At 45.6% G+C, this 26,771-nt stretch overlaps 1 long non-coding RNA gene across 1 annotated transcript in view; it reads right to left on the minus strand.

The window, feature by feature from the left end:
- LOC107319734 (uncharacterized) overlaps nucleotides 1-14,577 on the minus strand; it is a 37,330-nt gene extending 22,753 nt beyond the window's left edge. Inside the window, exons 1-3 of the long non-coding RNA XR_014934614.1 lie at nucleotides 14,229-14,577; nucleotides 8,760-8,830; nucleotides 5,796-6,009 (exon numbers count right to left, since the gene is read on the minus strand). This is a non-coding gene — a long non-coding RNA (uncharacterized LOC107319734). The remainder of the gene's footprint in view (nucleotides 1-5,795; nucleotides 6,010-8,759; nucleotides 8,831-14,228) is intronic.
- Nucleotides 14,578-26,771: the final 12,194 nt, after the last annotated feature.

Here is a 26,771-nt window from a genome sequence, read left to right on the forward strand (position 1 = left end):
GCACAGGTATCTCTGGAGGTTGTCATCCCCACCCTGCTGGTGTCCAGAGGGACACAAGCAGCTTTGCCAGTCCACCAGTGGTTCCTGCAGATGCCAATCAATTTAAGCACTATCCCTCCACCTTTGGTCCCGATTTGCTCCCCCTTTGTAGTTCAGATTCTTAGGGTCATTTGATCAGAAAATACAGTGGGGGAGGTGAGTCCTTCTTTCTCCTTTGGGGTGAGGTACAGCTTCTATTTTGCCTCGCTTTTGTTTTGTTTTAAAAGAAAAAAGGAAATGCTATCTGTTGACTTACACGAGATTCAAACCCACAGCCTTGAAACAGCTACACACACTAAGTCTTTAGCCTTTAAGCCACAGGAACCTGAGGTTTTATGTCTCTGATTTCAGTCATTCTTACATTTCCCAGGCCAGCACCTCCACACAGAGCTACCACTGCTTTAGTGGGATTCTGCAACTCATTCCCAGTCTTGTCCCGTCCCAGAGGATCCCCAAATGTCCTGGCTCCCATGCACTGCTGCTCCCCATGATGCCCGCATGGAGAAACAGAGTCAGACCTATTGATCAGAGCATCCCCTCTGCTGAAGACATACTGAAGCACCCTTCACTATGGGAAGGACTGGAAAGGCCCAATGCAGCTCAGCAGAGGACTGGGTTAATCTACCCACACACAAAAATCCTGCCAAGAAGAAATGTCACCTCTTGAGGTGCTAAGACAGGACAGAAACATTCCCTGCTTTCCTTTACCCTTCCTACAACAGCCACAGAAACCCATTATGCTGGTCTGTGTGTGCAGAATGGAAGCTCAGCATCTCTGGATGCCTCCAGCTGCAGCACCCGCATTAATATCAAATGAAGCTATGCTCACAAAGGGTGTTACGCTTGCCAGCTCCAGAGGAATCTGCTCCTAATGAGTGACTTCAAAGCATTAATGAGCCTGCAAAGCTCTCCTCTTCGTTTACAGGGCCGGACCTCGCATGCTTGGCATTAAGACAGGGGTCACCCGTCAGACGAAAAGAATGCGTGTGCATGTCGGCGAATATAATATATTTGTCATCCTCTAAGAAGCAAAGATTAATCATGCCCTCTCCTAGAGGAAGCTTTTACACCACATCTGCTCTTCTCAGCATGGGGTGAAAGGAGCTGCCCTCAAGGACATCTACGACCTGCGCTGCTCATATCCCCATAGTTCCCAGCTTTGAAGTTAACACTGACCATAACCCCAAGGGTCCATCTGGGAAATGCTGTCTGAACTGGCATCCTGAGGGCTGAATAAAGCAGTAGGGTCACTTTCTCCAGGGATGTCTCTCCCCTAGCCATGTCCCCTTCTGAGTTTCCCCCAGCTCACTGCAGCCTCTGGCTTGAAGCAGTCCCCAGTGCCTGGCTAACAGCTCTGTTGCACTCACTTTAAAACTGAAGCTGAGTCTCCAAGGCTGATCAAAATTTTAGAAGAGTCTAAATATAATGCATATAATCACAGCCTATAACCCTCAGCTAGGAGACAGCAGGCACACAGACTACTTAAGAAAGATGATATGGACATGTCCTGAACTCAGAAAGGTGTTGTCCTTAGGTTCAGAAACACACCGGCAGTGCTAACAGGGAAGCAGTTCCTCCTCTCACCTCCCAGAAGAGATCTCTTGACACTCAGTTTCTATTCAGTAGATCTGTGTTTAATTTAAACAGCCTCTGGAGGCAACTGCCATCCCACACGTTATTACTGCAGCTGGAGGGTGGCTGATTGGTAGTTAAGAAAAAGACAAAAATCCAAAGCCATAAAGTCATGAGCAAGGCAGGCTAAAAGTGGCACTTTGTAAGAAATTTCAGGACAAAACTTCTCTGCTTTACTGATGCGGGGGTGAAAACGATCTCTGCATCCTCGCTTTAGAAACTGGTGGGAAAGAGAAGCAGTAGGACAGGGTTCTCCTCTATGTTTCTTCTGTGCCCTCTCCTGCTATAAGAGCAGTTTGATGCGTAGGCAATGACCATCAAGAGCACAAAACGATGGCAGTGCTTGGCTCAGAGCAGCCCTACCAGGGTCACTTAGATGGAGTGAGACAACAGTTTGGCTTCTCCTTGCCCAGCAGGCTTAGGGGTGAGAAAACTTGCTGCTTATAGCTCCTATGCTGATTACATGTAGCACTTAATGAGGAAGTTCTTTGGACTTTAAAAATAGTGTAACTAAAGATACTGTTGATGTCCAACACATAGCTGTAAGCTTGTACCACATTTGGAGAGTAGCTGGAGCTCACTGACAAAAAGAAGAGTGGAACAAGTTAACATTACCGTGAAGCTGCTCCTCAGTAGCTTTCAGAATAAAGAAGCAAGAAAGCACAGAAGATCATTCATCCTTCCTATTTCTGCTGCCTCTGAAGAGGCAGTTCAGGAAACCAAGCCACCTCAATTTACAGGCAGCTGGCTTTCTTTCAGAAGGACCCGGAGATACACGTTGCATGCCTACAGGTGAAGGTTCATTCTCTGCAGAATGTGACATGATGCCCCACTGCTTGTTGGCTCTATAGCTCAAGAGGAAAGCTTTTCCATGAACCTTGCAGATACCTGTATTTAGCTAGAAGAAACAAAGACCTGGTTCTGTGGGCACACAGGCAGGATTAAAAACCAATGGCCTTGTGCAACTACAGGAAGATATTTACCCTGGAGGGAAAATATGTTTTCTTTGTTGATTAAGTTCTAAGGCAGTAAGTGATAGCAAATAATGCATTACTTTCTCCTGTTCAGGAATGATCTTCCACCTGTTCGCTATTTTCCACAAGCTATCGTTATTTTAAATTATTCTCTCGGTGTTTTCTACAAATATCTTTTGGACAACAGATAGTTTCTCTAAAATAAATTAATCTCAAGGACTCAGAACACCTAGGCTTCACATCATTGCTTCTTCTTTGAATGGGCTCCTGTTTAAATGGCTGGTGTAAATGGTGATGGTTTAACATTTCAAAGCCATCACATTCCCAGACTGTCATTCCCATAGGTATTCTGGACAGGATGCTTGTGTAGCTCATCAAGGTTTTACTTTTATTTAGCCCAGACTGGCTATTGAGAAAGAAACCATCACAGAGCCATCTCTCCCTGTCACTGTTCCAAACATCATCACATACAGCACAGAGAAATGAGTCACAGCTGTGCAGAAAAGAAAGCTCAAGAACACACTGAGGATCACAGGGATGTGAAATTGGTATCTCAGATGTTGGGTGCCCAAACCATGAAGACAAAAAGGGACCCAATGTAAACAAGACATTCAGTGTATATTCATCTAGTCATGCCAAGTGCCATCTGCCACTTTTTCTACAGCCACTGAAGAGAGAAAAACATTCATAGAAGGCTTCATCCCATCTAGGGCATCTAAAGAGGGTGAAATTCACTGCTTTCTGGAACAGAAGCAAAGGAACAAAGTTCATTTGATCGGCTTAAGCTAGGCACCTACTTGCAGGTAACAAGATTCAGGGGCTGTTATATCTGCCTGTGGGAGAGGCCCTTAAAACAGGTAGAGATGGATGCTAACCTGAATGTTTCTAGAGGTTGAACCACCAGCACTAGAGGCTTTCAAGGAATTGGAAGCCTGGTTGGTTCTGGTTCTAGGCAGGTGATCTCTGAAGATCCCTTAAAACTCCATACCTGAATTTTAGCAGGTACCTGTAAACCACATTTCATTAAGGACATTTTGAACTCATGCTGGAAAATGCTGTGCATTGTGTATTTTTTGGCTGCCTTTTAACACTACAGAGGAACATTCCATAGGAAATCAGAGAAGACAATTTTTTTTTTTACAGGTCATATTTAGGAAACATTTCAGTATGCTGCGCAGAAGCAACCCGAAAAAGAAATGAAGCAATTAAGTTATCACATAGACAAACACCAGCAGAAGAGGCTTGCATGTGTCAGAGAAATCAGCTGCAATTACTTGTCTAGCTTGGACAAAGTGTTGGAATGAATGGCAAATCCCCTTTGTGCTCCACCTGCAGCATAAGCAGTGCCCACCAGTGCTCGCTGGCTCAGCGGGGAAGCATGCAGGCAACATATCACATCCCAGATGTCAAGGTGCGTCTGCATGAATTCCTAAAATGACATGTGTTCTTTAGCCCAGAGCTTGGCTCCAGGCTAAGAGCTAAATCTGATGTTCTCTGTGGCTAAAACTTCTTCAAAAACCATTCTGGGTTAATTAGAGAAGGGAAATTTTGGCTGCACAATCTGTAAAGGAAGATTGGCTTGGGAAATAGTATGAAAGTCGCGGTTTTTGCAAGAGCAAAGAGGAAGAACAGGCTCATTTCTAACAGCGCTGCACCTAAGAACTTCAGAAAAGAACAGAACTTCACTGAAATATAATGAAAGGCACTGCCTGAAAGCAGAACATCTCCTTTGGCTCAGCACATCCTCTCCCAGAGGCACCACATCATTCCTGCTGCTCACAAAACAGCTTCTGTCTCCTTTTAATAGTTTTATTTTTAGGCTTCTCTCATATTTAATTCTTTCCCTTTCCTTATGTAAGGTTCTTGGAAGGGCTGCAGTGTCAAACAATAATTACATCAGAGAAAATTTAGAATCCACAGTGTTAAAACGAGTCTCTGCTCTTGACAAGTGAATGAACGTAGGAAGTGAGGGGATGAAGTTTTATCAAGGAGAGCACCCAGCTGGCACTGTAACAGCATCTCTCATGGGCTGGGGGCACCTGCCTTCAGATGGCAGCAATCTCAGCCTAGAGCACATCAGTACATGCCTGGGATTAGCACGGTCTGAGACCTAGATGCACAGTTACACAGTGCTATCAGCACTTACGTGTCTCTCCTCATGAACAGCCTTGAGGAAAGATTAAAATACAGTTCTGCCATCCTCTCACCACTCCTGGATTAGCTAAAGTGCCCATACCTACAGTTGTAGCTGTGCCTCAGCTGAGAATCAAACATTTCCCAGTGCCCAGCCCTGAGCCTACCACAGCAGAAGTGAAAGAAAAAAGAGAGATATCCACTTCCCTGTGTTCCTGAGGATGTACGTACCCCAAATATGGTCCTGAAACCTTTAGAGATTATCCCCTTTCCCCTGAATGTGCTGTATCTTTGCTGCCAGTGAAACTGTGTTAAAGCTGCAGCTCAGTCCAACACAACACTGAACCTTGGATATGCTAATATTGCCACTGACCAATTAAGCCCATGGAAATTATCTCCAAGTATCTGGCTTGCATTTTCCAACAAGAAAACAGAGAAGGGTGAATTTGATCCTCCACTCAAAGCGAAAATCAGTAATGCCTGAAGCAGATATGGGTGAAAAAACTGATGGAACAACCAGGAAAAAGTTTTCCTCTCCAAGAGAGCACCAGCTGCCTTGCAGGGAACTCCAAGTAGACTTCATATATAGAGATACTGACAGGTATCAGTGGAACTATCTGTCATGCAATGTCTAAAATCAGGCTATGGTGAAGAGTAGGTGTACAGAGTGAGCTCACACATAGTGTGTACAAGAGCTTTCTAGGGATAGTATGTTTATAGAATATATATATATATATATATTTCTCCATATGGGTTACCAGCTGGACTTATTCAATGTCTCAGAAGACCATCTTGCTAAAATCATCAATGACAAAACCCAGGATTCTCCCAATTAGATGTAACATGCAAAGGAAACTGTTGAAAGCTGAGCCCGCCTGCTCATTGGGTTTACCAACACCTGACAGGAGGGCACCTGGACTATGTGCATCTGTGCCCTCATTTATTTCCTTTATATTTCATATTACTAATACTAAGATTAAGGACAAAACCTCAAGAGAATAGTGGAGGAAGACAAACCTGTAGAGGCTCTTCTAGTTGTCTCACAGCTCCAGTTCCAGCATAGGTGCTCTGCCCAGCATTTGAGATGCTTCAGTTTTCTCTTACTGCTTCTCCTCATGTCCACCAGCTCAGCTTCTTTCCATGCAGTCCTTCAACCTCCTATCCCATAGAGGGGCCAGGCTGTATCAAGGTGAAGCTGGCTCTCACAAGAGAGTACAGCACAGGTGGCTTCCTGGGAAAGTGAAAAACAAATTCCCAAAGTAGATTTCTTTTTCAAAAACAGTTCTTCAAATTTCCTCTATTTCTCTGCAATTAAGGTTAGTTGGTTCTTCTGTTCTGTTTTGCTTGACACTCACTCTTCAGTTGAGCCACAGTGAAATGGTGTGAATCCCCTCTGAAGCTTCAAGCACTTAGCTCCCATAGCTCCCTTCAAAACACCAGATCATAAACAATAGCAGAATACCTCCTGCATATTCCACTCATTCATCTGCTTTCTTCGTTTTTTTTTCCCTTTTTGTGCTTTTATATATGTATATATATATATACACATATACATATATGTGTGTGTATATATATATATGTATGTGTATGTGTATATGTATACACATATATACATATATAAAAGCACAAAATATATATATATACATATATAGCCTTTCTTCTCAAATTTAAAGCCTGACTGTTAATCATTAGGCAAAATAAGCCACTCGGGGGTTTTTTACAACCTGTTTTAAAAGTAGAGTTTTGAAAAGTAGACAATGAATTTATTATTATTTCATTGCACAGCTGTGCTAAGGCACAGGAGAAAGAGTGAGGAGACGTCGGTATTTGTTTTTTGGCTTTCAGTTGCTGTGACAAACAAATAACAGCTCTGGTCTTGGTCCACAATTGAGTTAATTGGTAACACCTCAAACTGTATGTCCTAAAAGCTCCTAATTAGCAGCTAAGCACAGGATAAATGAGGAAGCATTTGCTCCTTTGTGCTCCAGCAGGCCTGTGAATGCATAATAGACAGCTATATTTAAGACCCCAAAACATCCCATTTAGTGTGTAACCATGCAAGCAGCAATGTGTGAATGTGGGTGCGTGGTTCCTGTTCTGTGCTCACAGAGCACAATGGGTGTGTGGTCCTTAGTGCATCCTTTAGGAAACTGGGTCCTTACCTAAAAGCTGTAGATAACATTTTCAAGGAGACTTTTGCAGCCTCCAGCAAGCTCTAGGTCAGGGCCTGTGGGGAAATGCTCACTGCTGATTTCCCCATTTCATTTCAGAGAGCTCCCAGGGAAGTTCCCTCTCTGTGCTCTTTCCTTCGCCACCAGATCCCCTCACACTGTGAGAAGGTACTTTACCACAGGAGAAGACTGATAACTAACGAAGGCAGCAGCTGTGTTTCACTCCCAAGTAGCACCTGGGACACCTAAGGCTGGCTGGTAAAAGAAGGAGACACTGAGACTTATGCTTGAAAATTCAGATAGGACTGCCGGGTGCAGAAGCAGAAGATGAGACAGTGGCACAGCATTTAGCTGAAATGCAACATTAGTCCCCTTGTAGAGATGGATGGAGGAGAAGTTTTGCAGCAGCTGTCCCTACTGCTCTCTTCTGTGATTAAATTCAGGCTCCTTTTCTGGAGCACTGACATGGGCAGAGATGCTTAGCTGCCTCCTCCTGTCTGTCTCCAGAGGGATGGAGGCACAGACATTGTAACAACATTGGTCCAGCTGCCATCAGTATCAAAATAGATGTGAAATGCAGGGAAATGGAGGCACACTGCAGAGACTTCACCCCAGGGATGGGAATGCATCAGTTCTGTACCCAAACTGATGGACAGGGATAGGACATGCCCCAAGTGAGCTAAAGCAATTGCCTTCCCTGCAGCTCACTCCTGCAGCAGGTGAGCCACAACTATTGCCATAAGGCCAACAAGTGTTTAACAAAAGCCTGTCTTCGGGCATGCTCTGCTCTGCTGTCTGCACGGCTGTGCGAGGCAGATTGCTGGCTCTTATTAGCTAAATAAACAAGCAGCAAAAGTTGAGTGGAATGGAAGCACATACACAGCTTGTCTGCAAATAGAGACAAACGCCTCCACCGCATGGCTGCACCCAGCTGTCTGGCTGTTACCTGCTTAAATGGCTTTAATTTCACATTAAGGTCAGCAGAGGCAGAGATTTTCCCTCCAGGGTGGATATCCTGGCTAATGAGACACTCAGGTTTGTATTGAACCCATGCTGAGTGCTTCAGGGAGCTTGGTCTTTTCCTGGGACCAAAGAGTGGATGCTGGTTTCACCAGCCAGGCACTCCTCTGCCTTCTTGCTGAATTTATGGGCTATCTCCAAGTTCCAGGCAAGGCATTCTCTATGGAGAGATCTCTATCACTGCCCCAGCCCCACTGGGGCTCTGGTCCTTAGGCAGGCTGCCCTGTACTGGCTCCATTTCAGCAAAAGTTATTCATTCAGCTTGTGCTTCCCTTCCCTCTACCATTTACATAGCCCGTGCTTTCCTCTGGGAGTAGAGCTGGGATGAGTAAACTATCTTTATATATAGTCTGAGGGGCTTGGCTTTAACTCTCATTTATTACTCTTCCATTTCCTTTAACTTCTCCTTTCCAAGGATCAGAGTTCCTGGCCAAGTTCTGATGCAGTCTATGAGGGTGACAGACAGGGTTTTACTATGATTGCTGGTGCGTGGGAAGCCATTTGTCTTGAACCGCATTCTCCACGTTACTGAAGGCTAAATCGAAAAAGACCCTTGTCTTGCATGCCTTTGAAGGAACTATTCCGAGAATAATTTAGAGTATTGAGACATTGATTCACTAAACAATGTTGCCCTCCTTATGCGTGGGCAGGCAAAGTCACCCATTATTGGTGATTTATTAGCTATAGGAGCCTCTTTGATCTTCTCCAACGTCGCACACTCAATATCCTCCTCCCATGAGGCAGATGGGAGGAACAGCCCCATCAAAACACATGCATTATTATGACTTACGGTTTGTGTCCATGGATTGTCTCCATGCGCTGCATTGCATCTCACCGGATTCAGGGGAATCTTTCTGAGCCCTACAATATATGCAAAAATAGAAGTTCCTCTTGGAGTGAAAAATTATGATACCAGCACCTCTAAATTGCTTTTAACGGCTTTCTGTGCTGCCTCTGGCTCAGAAGTGCTTAGTTTGCTGACAAAAATCATAGACTCACACACACTTGAGATGAAAAAGCCCTGCTAGGTTCAGCTAGTCCATTTCTCCTACCAGGGAAGGAACATTCCCAGCAATCTGTTTTCCCTACTACTTTATCTTGTCTATTTTTAAGTATTCCATGTACCAAAAATACATTTAGATTGTCAGGATTTCAGAGCCAAGTTAGCTGTAGAAGTACCAGCTGTAGCCTAATCTGCTTTGTCTGGTGGCAGCAGCTAAATTGCTCCCTGCTGCCTTTGAAGTCAATGGAAAAAGTCTTATTGGCTTCTCTGGGAGCATTCTTGGGCCTTTGGTATGGATGATTAGAGCAAATAGCTACAGAGCACTGATAAGCCATTCTTACACTATCACTTTCTAGGCCATAACTGCATTTTAATAGGCAAGAAATTGTCTCAGAGGCAGTCAGGGTGCAATAATAGCAACACCATGTGGAGCACAGGGCAAACCAAGACTTCACAGAAGTGGCTTCTGCAGTGACCATTCAAAATGATATCCAAAAACCCAAACAGGTTTGTTGGAGTACATGATCTGAGGGGAATGACCAGAGGCAGCCCCATTTGTGCCTTATCTCTCTACTACACTTGCCACAACCAGTTCAACTTATATATAGCTTCAACGTGCTTTTCCTTTCCAAAAGATTTTAACTTCATGAATGAAGGGAGCCCATTGCATCAGAGTACTCCTCCACATACCTGGATACAACATGGCATAGGTGTGGCACTACCCTGCTATGTTGGTCAAACAAAGTGAAATGGGGGTAATGGTTTCAAACTAAAAGAGGAGATATAAGGAAAAAAGTGTTTTACAATATGGACAGCAAGGCACTGGCAATGACTGCCCAGAATGGTGATGGGTATCCCTGCAGACAGCCAAGGTCAGGCTGGATGGGCTCAGAGCACCTGATGGAGCTATGGGTGTCCCTGATCATTGCAGAGGGGTTGGACCAGATGGCCTTTAAGGGTCTGTTTCAACTCAAACCATTCTATGATTCTTAAGTAGGAAGGTAGTGTACAGCCCTCAGTTCACCTCCAGATAGAGCTGTCCTGTGAGATGGAGCAGAGGCAGTGACACAGAGCCAGACACAACCGCAGCAAATCTCAGCCCTCTGCTTTCCCTTTCCACCTTAGTAACAATGGCAGGTAGTGGGAGCTTTGACTGGGTTTAATTTAGAAGTTGTGCTCTGCTGGGACAGCTTTCTCTGCCTCCGCATTTCCTGTCTGGAAGTTCTCCCAAAAGGATGAATTAACCAATATATGACCTGTATGGGAAATGCACTTTATTGAAGCTATTTTTCTAGGGTGGAGCTGAACAGCTGTTTGACAGTGCATAGCTGCACTACACCAGAGACAGTAAAAACACATGGAATGAACAGCATTCAGGTAAAACCGTGCTGTGAGGAGGCAGAAAGTAATTACCACACTGTGATTTTTGTCTGTACACAGAGGCTGATGCCTTTGTGTGTGCCATCATGGGGTGCCACAGCATGACAGCAAGCACCAGGATGGGGACCTCAACTCTACCTTCCCCACAGCCCATTCTCTTGCTATAAATTCAGAGATTACCACCAGCCCTGCAAGGAAAGCCCATTTACATCAGGGCTGGAGAGATGAGGATCTGAACAGAAGCTCTAAAAGCCACTTTTTTCTTTTTAAAGCCTGACATAAAGCACCGGCCAGATTTACCACGGGTTTCCTGTACACGTCCATGAGTTACACACACAGTAAGTGTCCCGTCATCATGAATTCTGCCAACGTGTTCTTTTTAATGGTGCTGATCATAGGGAATTCATTTGGTCTTCATATAGCTGTCACCTGTATTACCAGAGCGATTCCATTCTAATTTAGCATTACTTAATGGAGAAGATAAAGTTAAGTGTTAGCCATGTGGGTCCTTTCTTGGCTTCTCTCTCTCTGACACAGCAAGAGTGAGACTGCGGGGTGTTTTATGGCCAATAATTCAAAAGAGCAGGGAAAAGAAGGAGCAGCAAATATCAACTGCTTGTCAATCATCCACAGTCTTTCAGCTCAAATGGTTATATCCGGACCTCTGATCTTTTCTTCTGCTGCCTCTGATCCCCCTGTTTGTTTGGAGTTCTTTAGGTACTGCAACCACCAGAAACACATTTTTTTAAAGGCTCAGGTCTAGGAAACCTGCTGCAGATTCCCATAATCACACAAAGATGTGGTATACAAAAACCACTCAATGGCTGCAGTATAACAGCTAAATTACAGCCAGCCTGGCTGGACGGCACTGATGGGGAACCCTACAAGGAGACTGAATGCATGAGAACAAGGTGGGAAAACATTATTTGTATAGCATCAGTTATACAGCAACAAGTGATTTGTTCTCCCAAGCCCCTGTGTACTTTCCTCTTTTCACCCAGCTCAGAAAGGTAATCATTCTGCATATATCACCAGCTTGTTTAAAGTGGTGATGAAAAGCTACAAAAGTACAACTTAATTGAACCCTGTATTGTGTTATTACAAATGCTGCCGACCTCAGTTGCAGTCCATTATCAGAGGGTTCTGCTGAATGCTTTAATTAAAGACAATAAGGCTAATAAAAAGGCATCATTTTCCTGTCTCCAGCACTGCTGGAGAGTTGGGGCTGATGAGATTATTTTCCTCTAATGCTCTTCTGTTGTTGTTGTTTTTAAATCTTTTTCTCCCCATGGTTTGCAAATACTGTCTGAGCCTGAGACGTACAAGATTCATTAAGAAACAAAACAAAACAAAAATCAGTTTGGTTCTAAAATGCTCACTAATACTCGAGAAGCAGACCCCTCGTCCAGCTCACAGAATCATTAAGGTTGGAAAAGACCTCTGAGATCACAAAATCTGATCACCAACCCACCTCCACGTCCCTCAGTGCCACATCTCCACGGTTCCTGAACACCTCCAGGGACAGTGACTCCACCACTCCCCAGGCAGCCTGTGCCAATGCATTACCACTCTTTTTGAGAAGGGATTGTTCCTAATATCCAACCTAAATCTCACCTAGCACAACTTATATCCATTACCTGTTATTAATAAAAGCTGCCAATTAAGGCAGCCTTGTTGAGCAACTTTGTCTCTTCAGTTTTAGAGGCAGAAGAGGGGACAATACCCCTCTACACTTTGGTGTCTGTGGATCAGCATAAAGGGGGGGAGAGATGGTGCAAAACAGGGAACAGGAATGCAGCTGATGCTCACTGCACAGATATGTGCAGCCACCAGCTCAACAACTCATCACACACCAGCCACAAAACAGTTGAAGCTTCATTAACAATCCAGGCCATATTTGAACAAGAGAACTGATAGCAATTGGTATTGCAGCCTCGCTGTGAATAAGCCAAACCATCCCATCCTACTGTGATTAAAAACTCCTTCTTGGGCAGGGGAACAGGCAGCCAGGCACTGAGCAGCTGAACTCTGCCCTTGCAAGGAGGAAAGCAAAGCACTAACCACTGAGCCAGCCCCATCTGCCAGGAGCTTTATAGGGAAGGAACTTTTACAATTAAATACAGCAAAAGGTTTCTTCCACTGTGAGCCTCTGAACACAGGTTAAAAGAAGCACAGTCGAATGTGGAAGCCAAGTTTAAAAGAAAAATCTTGATCTGAAGGTTGTAGGCTCAAAGTAGCTAGAAACCCCATCAAGTGACTGAATGGGAACAGCAAGAGGCGGGCAAAGACCACAGCTCCTCCCTGGGTAAAGGATGAAGCTGTAATGTGAAGCAGTCTGACCTAGTTACATATTTCTTCTCCTCTTTCCCTCCCTCTCGCTGCTGCAGTTTCCAGGCTGAGACGTTGCAAAGCAAACTGCAAATAAAGTTTCTGCCTTAAGAACTGAGCAAAGGGAAGCGGGAAGCTCTGTGGTTATGGGCATCTCGAGCAGCACCATCTTAGCCCCAACTTCAGAAGCACAGGTATATTTGCCTACTGTGTGCTCCTGAGGTCCTGAATTCAGACAGAGCTGGGCACGGGGAAGGCAGAGGACACAATGTCATTCCCTCATGAAGTGCCCTTACCTTTCCCAAGTACACTCATTGGAGAGAGGCAGCAAGAACAACATTCTAGCTACCAAAAATCCCTGCACCTTTCTGCACCTGGATACAGCCTCGTCAAAAACCCAGTCCCCAACACACACCTCGATTTACCAGAGCTCATCTGAGTATGGCACACGAGCTACAAGCTGGCCAAAAACCCACTCTGCTCCCACCACAGATATGGAAGATCCATCAGGCTGCCAGGCAAAGTGGTTGTTCTGTGGATTTTGGCCCCTTTTGTATGCTGGATGGCCAAGGGCACACATGCACACTGACCCAGAGAGTCTCTGGGGACCAGAAGGTTTGGGAAAGCACCTGAGATCTAGATTTCTGCTCCAGCTCCTAACTCCAAAGCATCCACCATCACTGCATACTTACAAAACTGACAACCTCAAACCATAACTCAGCCAGCTGAGATGAGCAAAGATGAGCAATTAGATAAAGGAGCAGCTGCCAGGAGAGGCAAGGGAAACTACCCAGGGAAACATTTCCAAAAGATGAGAAAACCGTTTGGGAAGCACCATATTTTGGAAGAACTGATGCTAAATGTAGGAGCTTTAATGACTTGTGGGGAGTCTCCAGCCTATAACTTCTAATTAGAAACGAAGGGGAAAGAACACTGAAACCTCCTGAACTTTCCACCACGAAAAACTGCTAATGCTTTTTTTTTGCTCAGGAGTATTTTTGAGATGTACATCTCTCATCCTTGATGAAAAAATGTTTTGACAGGGGGAGAACTGGGAGGGGACTGCAAGAAGATTCGCTGTCAGTCACAGCTGCCCCTCCAGCCAAAGCAAGTGATTTCCAGAAAAGGAGTGGTGCAGATGCTGAGGCAGATGCAAAGCAAATACAGTGCCAAGCTGAGCTTTTTTAGGAATGAGGGGTCGCAACTCCATTTTTCAGCATCACTCATTCACTTGGAGCCTTGCTCCTCCCTTGTCATCATTTTCAGAAGAGGGTAAAAGAAGAGATTTCCCTATATGTTGTGGGGATATTTGTCTGGCCTAGCTGTGGTGATTCTGGGTACTATGGACAACATGGTAGAGCATTTACTCTACTGCACCAGGAAAACATTGCTGTCTTGAATCTATTTCCCCCCCTCAGCAGTTCTGAGGAATCTGCACTTCCAAAGGACTTCCAGACACAAAGTCCCAGATCAACCCCCTCTCCCTTCCCTTGCATTTCTCAGCTCTGTTTCACAACTCACAAGACTTACAGAAATGCCAGTACTCACATTCTGCAGAAGTAGCAGGGCTCCAGAATGGCTCCAGTGGCAATGATGTACCTCAGCTTTGCATGAGCAAGTTGCGGGAGCTCCATGTTTCCTCATCCAGAAAAGCCCCTGTGCATTCAACTGTGTTTGTTCCTCCTAAGCAATAAGAGTGGCAGCACATTGGAACATGCTGCATGGGGGCTGGGGTGGAATCACCATACCTGTAGGTGTTCAAGAACCACAGAGATGTGGCACTGAGGCACACGGTTAGTGAGCATGGTAGGGATGGGTTGACAGTTGGACTGGATGATCTCAGTGGTCTTTTCCAATCTTAATGATTTTATGAGTCTATGATCTGTAAAAGAAGGAAAACTACCTGTAAGTACACACTCAGCACTAAGGCCCTTGTTAGAGTGGCACATTCCCTTCTGAGCATCCAAGAGCACACACATGGGGCAGTACCCTGTGGGGCAGAAAAGGCTGCCAAAGGAGCATGTGTCCCAGTGCTCGGTTTAGATTGCAAGGGACATCAGGATACCAACAGCTGGCTGAGGCCAACACAATGGGCTGTCATGTTCATCAAGCAAGAGTGTAATTAGAGAGCACTTCTTCAAACACAGCTGCTTGTGCTATTCAGAAGCTGCCACGTGCTCACTCTGAATTACCAACAACGTGGCCCAACAGCACAGAAGCTGTTGGTGATAATCCCCTTCCATCACCACTGTCCAAAATGAGCCAGTGATCATTTCAGAGAGGTTGGTGGTCCATCACCACTTTCCAGCCTTCCCAGTCTGCAGTTTGCTCATCCAGTATCTTGAACAGAGAAATGAGTTTGTCATTGTAGGTATGTCCTCAGGAAGAGAGAGAGCCATCACATGTATTAATAACCTCAGCTGTCATCATTATGTGAAACTGGGTGGTTATGAGAATGGGTTCTTTTGTAAGAGCGACACAAACACACTGCTGGGTGAATACAAGATGCAATAGGTGAACCAAGAGATATGGAGGGGGAAAACAGTATGACTTGTTTGTTGAGACTCAAGGAGAATCTCATTTTGGGGGGGGAACAAAATGAGATGACATTTTAACTGGTACAACTGCAAATAACTCATTCAATTCTGGAAGAAATTTTGTTTGAACTGATTTAACGCTTCTACCTTCTTCCAAAAAATAATCAAGTCTTTTCTCATTCTGAGAGAGAAAAAATAGAAGATGAAATCCCAACACACATACAAATACCATCCTTTTGCTCCTAGTATGTCTGTGCAGTCTGATTGACTTCCTCAGTATCTTTTCAGATGTAGAAACCCAATATACAATGCAAATGAGATGCCACTTAATTATTTCCCCAGCTCATGGCAGAAGGAGATGTTAGGACCAGGGGCAGTGCTCCCTCCTGAAGAGGGGTGCACACATTGCCTCTCACCGACCCACCCTCCAGCTCTCCATCAAAGACTCACTTCACGAAATTTAATTACTCTGCTAACATGTCCCATATGCTCCATGGCTGGCAGGGAAGGCTTTAATTACATCTGCACTGGAAATGCTGTGGAGCCCCAAGTCCCCATCTCCCAGGGACCCGACACAGCACCCAGGAGGATGCAGGCACTCAGAACCATTATGGTGCTTCAACATCTGGCATTCAGGACCAAAATATCCTCTTTATCCTCCTCCCACAAAAATACACACACAGCTAGTGGTGGGTCTGCAGCTGGGGGAGGGTTTTAGTACTCAGAGAAGAGCAAATCTTCCTTCTTAGACAACTCTGACCAGTATTACTAATGAACGGATTAACAGTCATTCATGATAGAATCATAGAATCCTTCAAGATGGAAAGGAACTTGAAAGGTCCCCTGGTCCAACTCCCCTGCAGTGAAGAGGGATGCCTATGGCTCCATCAGGTACTCAGAGCCCACCCAGCCTGACCTTGAATCATAGAATCATTAAGGTTGGAAAAGACTACTAAGACCATCGAGTCCAACTGTCAACCCAACACACCATACCCACTAACCCATGTCCCTCCATCTCACATCCACTCTTTTCTTGAACAACTCCAGGGACAGTGATTCCACCACTTCCCTGAGCAGCCTGTTTCAGTGCCTCACCTCTCTTTTAATCAGAAAGCCCTTCCACACCATTGCCCATCTATACAGCACTTGAGAGACGTTGTTTCCCATCCAGAGAGGGGAGGACAGACCCCATTCGCAGCTGACCTTCTTCTTCCTTCATTCTCCCAGATTCAGCACCTGAATGCTTTTCCCCTCCTTCTCCCACCCCACTTTAATTTTCATTTCACAGCTGCCTCTGCAATTGTTAATTTCATAGCCATCAGGTGGCAGGTAGTCAAAACTGTTTTGGGGCACAATACATCAGGCAGTAGACAAGGAGCAGGAGGGAATTTGTTTGACACCACATTGTTATGCAAAGATGCTCGCAGTACCCAAGGTACTTCATGCAACAGGATTGCATTTCCTGGAGACAGAAATCCTTTTTTGGGGGGAGAGAAGGGCTGGAGGCAAGGGAAATCCTTTCATTCAGGATCGTGTTGAAGTGTGAGAGCAGAATATCTATTGTAGTTCTTATACTTTTAATGTGGCTTGTGGCTTATGTGATCCAGCCTGTAATCTGTTCCACATCTCGTACTGCTTTGTATTTGATCAAGCCACATCTGATATTCTGCTTTGCTGACTGCCATGTGGCAAGCCACCTCCCACCAGCCACGGTTAATGAACTGGAAACAATATCAAAACCAGAACTGATGGCAGAGTTGATTGCAGAACAGATATCAATACTGAAGCCAGTGCTATTGCTTGTAAACCCTTGAGACAGGGGAGATTTCCAAGGATAATGCAGCTTAGAGGTACTCAACACAGGATGCATCTGAAAGGTGCTTTCCAGTGTGGAATATGCATGCATACATACGTATAATTTGTTGGGTGAACTGCTAGCTCTTTGCCCATCAAGGATCCAGTTGTAGGGTCACAGTTTGGAGCAGGAATAGCATTGCTTTCCCAAGGAGCATGCATTGTTCTGCAGAGAAGCAATATGAGCACAACACGTTCACTGTCACTAGCTTCTAAGCCCAGTGCCCTTCTTTCTCCACCATGGTCCTCCAGCGAGGTCCCCCTCACACCTCAGTTCTCCAGAAGAGCCGAGCTCCAGACATCCCCTCCCTTCCCAGGAGCATCTACACTGCATTACGTGCCTGGTTTGCATGCCAAGGAAGGGACGTGCAGCTGGGCCAGCTCTGCTCTGGGGTTTGTATAGAAGCCAATTCCCTTTTCAGGACCATCATTACATCTTTTTAGGCTAGAGCCTAAAAATACCACCCAAGTTGTGGGAAGGCGGGGGGGGGGAAATAAAAAGGAAATAAAGGAAGCAGACAGGGAGTTAAGTCAGTGTTTGGGACATTTTAGCTAGAAAAGGTCAGGCTGCACTTTTAAATGTCTCATCCCCCTACTTAGGTGCATGGTAATGGGAGATTCTGCCCTTCTATTTTTTATGCATTTCAGTAGCAGCTCTGCCCTTTGGGTGAAACAAATTGATTTTGTCCAGTCCCCTAGTTCAATTTCTAGGGCTGCTCGGCCAGGACTCCCTAATCTGCAAGCAGGATTTCATTGTGGCTTGGTGCTTCTGATCCCTCAATTTACAGCTTGGCATTAAATTGGGCTCCAATGATGCGGGGCTGCTTAGATTATTGTGTCTGAAAGATGAGGCAAGCGCCACTCAAGCAGTGGGAAGATAGAGGTGTTCCAGGAGAAGCAGGGCCCCCTCCCTGAGCAAAGATAATCCCATGAAGCCTGCCTGTGAGATCCAAAGGCTGTGGAGCTGAGGGCAGTGCGAAATCTTGTTCAGGAGGAAAAAAATGAATTACCATGGAAAGCTAGTTTGCAATTAAAAGAAACATTTCTCCTGAAATGCCCGTTCCTCACTCATGCACAATGGAATTAAGTGAGCAAGTGAAATTATTTCAGACCCCAAGTCTGTTTTTTCATTTTGGAGGGCAGGAACTTCTACAACAATGTCCCTCAGTTTTCTTTTCTATTCCCAGGGGAGAGGCAGACAATACAACACCCAGTTGTAGGAGTGGTGCTGGGAAGCTTGGATCTCAAACCCAACATCGCGTCATGATCTTAAACTGAGGCTTATCACTGTCAAGCACAAGGATGCTGCAGCCAGGATGTAGACATCAGCCAAAAATACCCAATAAAGTTCTCAACCCAAACTATCTGCAACGGTGTGAGCCCCCGCTGCCAGCCAGCCCTCGCCCTGGTAGTCTGACTCACTGCAGAGCAATGCCCAGGCAGCTTCCCATCCCTTGTGTCATTTCCTAGTCTCTGTAATGTCTAAAGGAAACACATCTTTGGCAGTCAGTATTTTCCGGCCCACCAGCGAGGATGGAAATAGCATTTTTTCCAATGAGTCTTTCTTGTATTTGTCATAAGATAAATCACCTGGGTGCATTTCCTCATTTTTAACTTCATGTTGAGGTTCAAATTCAGGTTGACGCATACAATGGTGATAAGATTGCTAGGTGAGGAATGGACCTCAACAATCTGATACAGAGTAGGGGTAACACAAGCATAAGGGCACTGTGAGCTCCTTTAGCACTTTGCAGAGAGTACAAAGGGCTCAGGGCTTGCCTGCAGTACCCAGAAAATCACAGATCCCCACTCCCACAGCTCACTTGTCTGCTTGGGAAACCATGGAGCACTGCAGGGCACAGGAATAAGCCATGGCACAGTGCGGACTGAGCCCCAGCATGAGCCACCAGCTGTGCATCAGCTCATGTCCCATTCCTTCTCACATCGACTGGGCAGCACTGCCCTGACTTCTAGGGTGAAATAATGACAAAAGACTAAAGCTGGCAACCCTGACCACAACAGCAGTGTTGGAGCTTAAGGTCCCTTCCAGCCTAAGCCATTTTATGATTCTGTGATACCAATGTGCAGGCAAACAGGTACTGCTGTTAGATCTGACCTCCTGGTGATCTAATGGACTCCCCAGCAAGGCCTTATTAAATTTCAAGCCAAACTGTGCCCAGTTACAGTAATTACTGCATATTTAAGAAATAGTAATTGTCTATTTAGAGTATTCTAACAAACATCTCATGGAGAATTTCATGCTCTTTAATTACTTTACAGTACTTGTCCCTTTGGTAGCACCCTCCAACCTGGATTTATGTGATAATTTGCATCTATTCTTTTCCATTGCAGAGTATTAGAAAAGCAGAGAAATTACAGATAAAACAAAAGCAGAGTGGTTCTCATGCTGAAAGTTAGGGTTTTCAGGTAGAGAAAACCCAAAGAAAAGCAGGTGCTATGCCAGCTTTCCCCATCTCTCCCTGGAAAGCCCAAATGCTGCAGCCCCCAGCCCAGCCCCAAACACCCATGTGCTCTCACTCAGCCCTGTCAATCCTGCCTCAGGATTCAACTGCTTAAAAAAAGCCAAGCAAACCACGCTGACCGCTGTGCATCGCCAGGAATTAGGACAACACCTGCCTGGAGCTCATTTCCATGGACACGATGAGAGCCACGGCCAAATCCAGCTCCGAGAGCCGTAACCCCAGCTGTGCTCTCCAGCTCGCTGCCTGCCTTATTAGCTCTAAACAGCATCCTTATTTAACACACTTCAATTTAAAGTGGAATGGATATTTCTTCCTTCAGAAAGTCTCACCTGCCTCTCAAATGGCTCTTGGCATGCTGCCCATTCTCACTCTCGTTTTGCCTTTAACAAGGCAAGCTTCGTTCCTCTCAAATGGGAAAGAGCTGGCAGGGATTGATTGAAAGTTTGGAGTCCTTCCCCCTCCCCATCCACTTAGATACCACAAGAGCCCCCAGATCTGTATAGTCTCCTTGCTTCCAGAAATGCAAAGCTTTTGCCAACACATCTCCCAGGTCCCACATCACGGAAACCTGAAGCTGAAACATCTAACAGAAGCACCAACAAAGATTGGTGCAGAAAAGAAAGGGGGGGAAGACGTGCATTGCTCACAAAGCTCGCCTGGCCCCCTGCTACTCCTGCCCCCATCTTTTCTTCTTCCACTGCTGTCACCTCAGAACATCACAGCCCAACGCAGAAATATCTGAAACACTGATCTTTTTTCTCCTTCCCTTCCCCAACCACACTCCTTCTGCAGGTAGCTTGAAATGCAGACATCCAAGAGAAAAGAGCATCATTCGCCACTCCCACTTTCCTAACAAGACCTCATTACAGTGCAGGGAAAACTTGACCCCATCAGAAGTGTCAAGCCAAGGACCCACATTTATTCTGTACACGATCCTCTCCGCCTATAACTTAGCAGATGCTGCTGGGAGGTTATTCTTTCTCTCTTTGATTGCCATGGGGAGTAAGCTTTCCCTTTTTTTTTTTTTTTCCCCCTTCTTTTTTATTTTATTTTATTTTATTTTTTAACAAAGCTATTTTAAAACAGATGCTTAACTTTCTGTGCTATTTTAAATGATGCACAGAAGAAAAAAAGCCCACAGCAGAGCCAGGGTTTAGCACAAAGAGTGGGTGAGCTGACACCTGCGAGCTTCTACAGAGAGGTCTTGGCCAAAGGCATCCACAGGTGTGTAGTTAGAAGAAAACAGCCCCATTTGGACTAGAAGATGCTCATTTAGCTAGAAGCTTTAGCCTTAAGAATTGCTTAGCAGGTCAGCAAAAACCTACATTCATCTCCAACAATGCAAACTGTATCTCAGTGAGGTGAAGAGTGGGGTAGAGGAAGGTTCCCACCTTTTGGGTCCTGGTCAAGTTGTGACCTGGGGGAGAGACCCTCCAAAGCCATAGGACTGAAGAATTAGAAATGCTAAACAGTCATTTTGAACACAGTGCTCAATACCCACAGAACTGAGTTCCACCTCCATCCTTGGTGGGAGCCCTGGACAGCCTGATCTAGTGAGTGGCCATCCTTCCTGTGGCAGAATACTGGAGCTCAAAGATCTTTAAGGTCCCTTCCAACCTCAGCTTTTCCTATGATTTTATGATCCCCAAAAGAGTGAGCTAATAGCCACAAGACAGCAGCAGCTCCAGGGACTCCATTTGCATTTGCACAGTCATCTGGAGGGTCTGCTGTATGCTTATTTATTATTTTGCTACGCAACAGATTATAAACCCAATCTTTGAAGTTACAAAACCATATCGTCAGTGTTTATCTGTGGTGTTTGATTATTACAAAATTGTTCACGCTCAGCAAATATGTTTTCTGATAATCAGCTGGCATTTGCTTTATAGACATCTGTGTTATTAAACACACGCAGAGAAGGGATTTAGAGATTGTGGTAGAAAACAGCCCTCATTCCATCTCTAAAGCACCACGTGCATTTTTGTGCCTTCTCCATTGAGATGTGCTACCATGGGGCAACATCCATCCACCCCAGAGAGGTGCTCCCAAACCTCAGAAAAATGAGATCACACTTCCAGGTAGGTGAAGGCATCCCGCACCACCAGCTGCACCAGCTGCTGTCTGGCACTGCATTAGCTTCCCCTCACTGTGAATGGAAATGATCCCCCGTTTAAATGGGATGAAGAGAAGTTTGCATCAAAGGCACCTTAACTCAGTCAAACACACCTTGGAGACTTCCCCGCCTGTGACTGTCAGGGGTAATAACCACAGCTCTGATCAAACAAAAGGCCCTTCAGACCCACTTAGTCCCTGCAATCAGCAGGTTCACGTCTCCTCTCCAGCTGTCAGGAAAGAAAGTATTTAAAGAGGTTGAGTCACAGGGAGAGAGGGATGCTGGCTGTGCAAGGGGAAAGAATTTCCCTTCAATGGGATGTTGATATGATGCACTTTATCAGTGCCCAAACACTTTGCTGTGCGTGCTGGCAACACCCTCCATTTTTCTCCTGACCTGGCAGGAAAGGAGGGTCAGCAGCAGCACTGATGGTGGCTAATTCACATGGAAGTGCAGAGCTGTCACAGCTGTCACTGGCTTTTCTGTTTCCTAATCCTCTCCCACCCAAGGCCCACAATCTCCGACCACCCCCACACCCAGCAGCAGCTCTGCTTTCCCCATGGCCATATCCCCCCACCTGCCCCTCACCCCACAGGTGAATTCTTCCCCCTCAGGTTACCCTGTGAGCTTCCCCAGGTTAGAATCCCTCCCCTGGAGGATGTAGGGAAAGGCAGTGGGATGCGGTGGCACCTTACCACAGCTCAACTCCTCCTCCTCTGCTGCCCCCACCCCAAGTTGCAGCATTAAAAGGATTACTGAACAAAATGATGGGAGAGAAGGGATTACTGGGTATTATCAGCCTGATCCCCTCTTAATTAATTACCGGTCAGACATATGAAAGGACGGCTCCAGCACACCCCACAACAGAGAAAATGAAATGGGCAACTGGAGGCAGCTAAGGAAGGCTTTGATAAATGCCAACACTTTTTTGCTGATGCAACTTTCTTCACAAAAATGGCTCTTTTAGAAAGTGCCTGGTGAGCCGCTGGCACACACTGCCCAGGTGGTGAAGTCACCATCCCTGGAAGTGTTCACAAAAAGGATAGATGTGGCACTGCAGAACAGGTTTTAGTGGACATGGGGAATGGGTTGATGGTTAGATGTGATGATCTTAGTGATCTTTCCAACCTAATGTTTATATGATTCTATGAGCGTCTGCTGCTGCTTTGTGATGAAGTTCGGCACCTTTGCAACAAATATTGCACCCCTCATAGCATTCGCTTTTTGTTCTTCCTTATGCTTGCACATTTTGGGGGCATTTGCAGCAAAACCAGCTCTACCCAAAGCCCTGGGACTGGGGTTGACTTCAGTGTACTGTGGGCCTTTAGCTGGACCTTTCCTGGCTGATCAAGGAAGTGCTTCCTAAGCTAGATTAGGACCACTAGCCAAAGGTATTCTTAAAATTCCTATGGATAAAGGCAATCATCACAACCATCAGCAACTCTGCAAGGAGGGGAAAGAGGAGGCTTTTTGTTTCAGCTCTGCTCTTCAGAGGAAGAGCTAAAAGAAGATCTGTTCAGGGATACTTGTTCAGATCTATCAGGGAGACTTTTTAATGGCCTTTTGATATCTACAGGGGGCCAAAATGAAAAAGACGACAAATTCTTCAGCAGGGTCTGTTGTGGTAGGACAAGGGGAAATGGTTTCACACCGAATGAGGTAACTTTAGGCTGGATATAAGGAAAGTGCTTTTAAAACAAGGGCAGTGAAGCACTGGCACAGATTGCCCAGAGACGTGGTGGTTCCCTGGAGACAGCCAAAGTCAGGCTGGATAAGCTGTGAGCACCTGATGGAGCTGTGGGTGTCCCTGTTCATTGCAGGTAGTTGGACCAGGTGACCTTTAAGAGTCCTTTCCAACTCAAATGATCCTATGATCTCACTTGCTGCATTTCCAGTATACCCCCAGATTTCCCAGGTCAGTTCTTTTATTTTAACCAAATGAATCTACAGCACCTTCAGATCAGTACAAGAAAGGAAAGCAACGCAAGCTGCCACTAAACACTGCTTGTTTAAAAAAGATCAGCTGAAATTATTTACAGGTCTCCAACACAATTCTACCTATTTAATCCTCTGGTCACTGTGCTGTAAGATGATAGAGAAGGAGCAAGACAAAGAACTGGAGGGACCAGCCAGCATCACCAGCCAGCACTTGGGCTCTGCATTTTGTACTGTATGTTTGTGCAAGCAATGAAGCAGGGTTGGCAACAGCCCTTTGCTTGCTTCAGGAGTGATGAAACCCCAGTGGGGGACCCCCAGGACTTTCTTTCTGCTTCCAACAGGGAGCTTTCCAAAGGGCACCACTGCAGCCCCTGGGATAGGCAGGCAGCTCCAGCATGTGAGCTCCACTTCTGCCTGGCGGACAGATGCCCTTTGCTGCTCTGCACAGAAGAGGTTAAGAGCTGAGTTTGTAAGGCACGTGTGCCCTTACCAAGGCAGGGCACACCAGTATGAACACTCAGAGATGTCTCTCAAGTTCAGTTGCACCACATAGAGCCTGAGGTGTTTTTATGGGAAAGGCAAAGGGAGTTTCAGCCCTCCTTCCCACCCATATGTCTAAGAATCAAAGAATATCCGGAGCTGGAACACTCTGCATTCTCTGGGCCATGTAACAAGGGCTCCTCAGTCTATAACTTCTTCACAAAGACACAGGACAATAAAGGTCAAGTTACAACCCTTTGCCCTAGGTCACACTTTGACTCCTACTGGACAGAAACCCAAACTCCCAACTCCTGCTGCCTTGTCTCAGTCATTCCCTTGGTACCCTCCTTCACTGCTGCCATGGCAGTTAGTTTTGTGCCACCCTTTTCTCACCAGAAACCATCTAGCAACAGTAATATGTAAGTTGTCACTGGGAGAAAGCCCCCCAGGAAAGCCCCTTAGAGGCTCTACAGAAAGGTAAACAAGCACACACATACATAAATAAAGCATGGTAATAAATGTCTTAATAATTAGCAGTGATACAGATGCAGCTGAACAAACAGCTCTGGATCCAAAAAAACATACAAGCCCTCTGCTTCCTGCCATAGCTCCAGTGATAATTGCTCTCATACCTTCATCACACAGGATCCCAAAGCTCTGAGTAAATAGAGAGGGGTTGCTATACAGGGTGGGGAGAGGTGGCAGAACAGCTCTCCTGTAAGGACGTCCCAGAGCCCAGCTTCGACCCAATACAATCACAGCTGGTCCCCTGTATGGGTGCATGCCTATGCAGAACATCACTGCAGAGCTGTACCACAGAGAAGTGGAAGTTCATAGAATCACAGAATCATTAAGGCTGGAAAAGACCTCTGAGATCATCAAGTCCCAACATCAACCTATTACCACCACACCCACTAACCGTGTCCCCAGGTGCCACATCTACCCTTTTCTTGGGCACCTCCAGAGATCGTGACTCCACTCACCACCTCTCTGGGCAGCCTGTTCCAATGCATTACCACTCTTACAGAGAAATGCTTCCTAATATCCAACCAGAACCTCCCCCAGCACAATTTAAGGCCATTGCCTCTCCACTCAGACCCCACCAACCTCCTAGGTCCAAGACAGAGCAAATTCCAACACATCAAATCAACACCAGAGAGGAAGGGAAGGCTTTTCAGCTTGAAAACAGAGAGGTACTCTTTGCAAAGCCAAAAATGAACTTTCCCAGCAACCTACTGCTTGCTGAGAACCCTACTTATATACACTAGAAAAAAAAAAAACAAAAATAGAGGTGAGGAAATTGGGGCATATTTTACCCATCTGCTGTACAGCTCTGATCCCCAACATCCATGATAATGCAGTTGCTGGAGGGCTTCCAGGGACAGCCTCAAGCAGTGCTGGGCTGTGTCCATCTGGGATGAGGTCAGCACGCACACAGGAACATCTCCACGAGGCTGCTATTTCTTCCTCACCTGTACAAGAGAGAAATCACATTATGACCAGAATCGATAAGGAAAAGCAGAGCTGGGACAAGGAAGATGTCCAAGGAAGATGTCCAAGCACTCTCATCTGAGCTCCAACTGTAGTAAATAAATAAATATATGGATAGATAAATAAACAAAAACCCTTTGAACTTCCCTTTGACTCCTGAGCTTTTCTAGCATTTTTCATTTTGTTTTGTTTTGGTTTGTTTTTTTTTCCTCCAGACTCATGGATGTGTTTCTAACCTCAGAAATAAAATCCTCCTTTTGTTACAGGCAGTAATTGGCTTTTGGGGAGCTAGGACACCATCTTGACCCTAATCCCATTCACAGTTCCAGTCCCATATTCAGAGCTGGGCTGCCCAGCACTTCTCTCCATAGGAGGCTTGTAGAAGGAGAATCAGCTGTTTCCTTCAGCTACTGACTGTGTCTGGCTTGATATGTTCTTAAATACGGAGGGGGAAAAAATGGAAAAGGCAGTTGACAGAACAGGTTTGTTGGGGAGACACTGATGTGAATTTGATTTCTCTAAGTGGTGCATTGCTCTATTATCAAGACACACAAAGCAATGTCAATCACCTTGTCCTAGCACAAAAGCTAAGAGCTTGGCAAAAGGTTGGCAGCAATAAGCACACCGGTGTAGGTGGCAGGGTGTTGTGAGAGTGAGCTTCAGTTTGATCAGAACTGCTTAGATTATGAGGGTGTTAGAGTGTGTTTGTCATGATTTTAAGTGTTAAACCTTGGAAGTGGTACAGAAAGGCTGACATGAAAGAGTCTGAACAACACATCCACGGATGCTTATATTGAAAGGTCTGGGGAGCCAAACACAGATCGTAGCTGTGAATTCCCACGTGTCCTTGGAAAGCCTTCAGCTCAAACACCTTCCAGTGAAGAATCATTTATTAAGCAGGCACCAATTGCAACATGCTTTTTCCCCCAGGTCATCCTACCTTCAGAGACTGCTTGAACACACTGAACCTTTCCAAAGACCAGTGGATGGAGGGCAGACTGAGAGGCAGTTATTCTTCTTCCCCAGCACTGGACACCAGAGCTCCTTGCAGAGGGGAGAAATCAATTCCTCCAGGATGCAATACAAACAGGGAGCTTGATCAGGTGCCCTAAATGTGCCCCCAGGCTTGTATCCCAAACAGCATGCACCAACAAGTATCAGAATGAGATTGGAATTAAGCAGAACTACTGCCTCC

The sequence above is a fragment of the Coturnix japonica genome, chromosome 15 (genome assembly GCF_054131305.1).
Source record: "Coturnix japonica strain WE chromosome 15, WE-NBRP24, whole genome shotgun sequence".
Taxonomy (NCBI): Eukaryota; Metazoa; Chordata; class Aves; order Galliformes; family Phasianidae; genus Coturnix; species Coturnix japonica.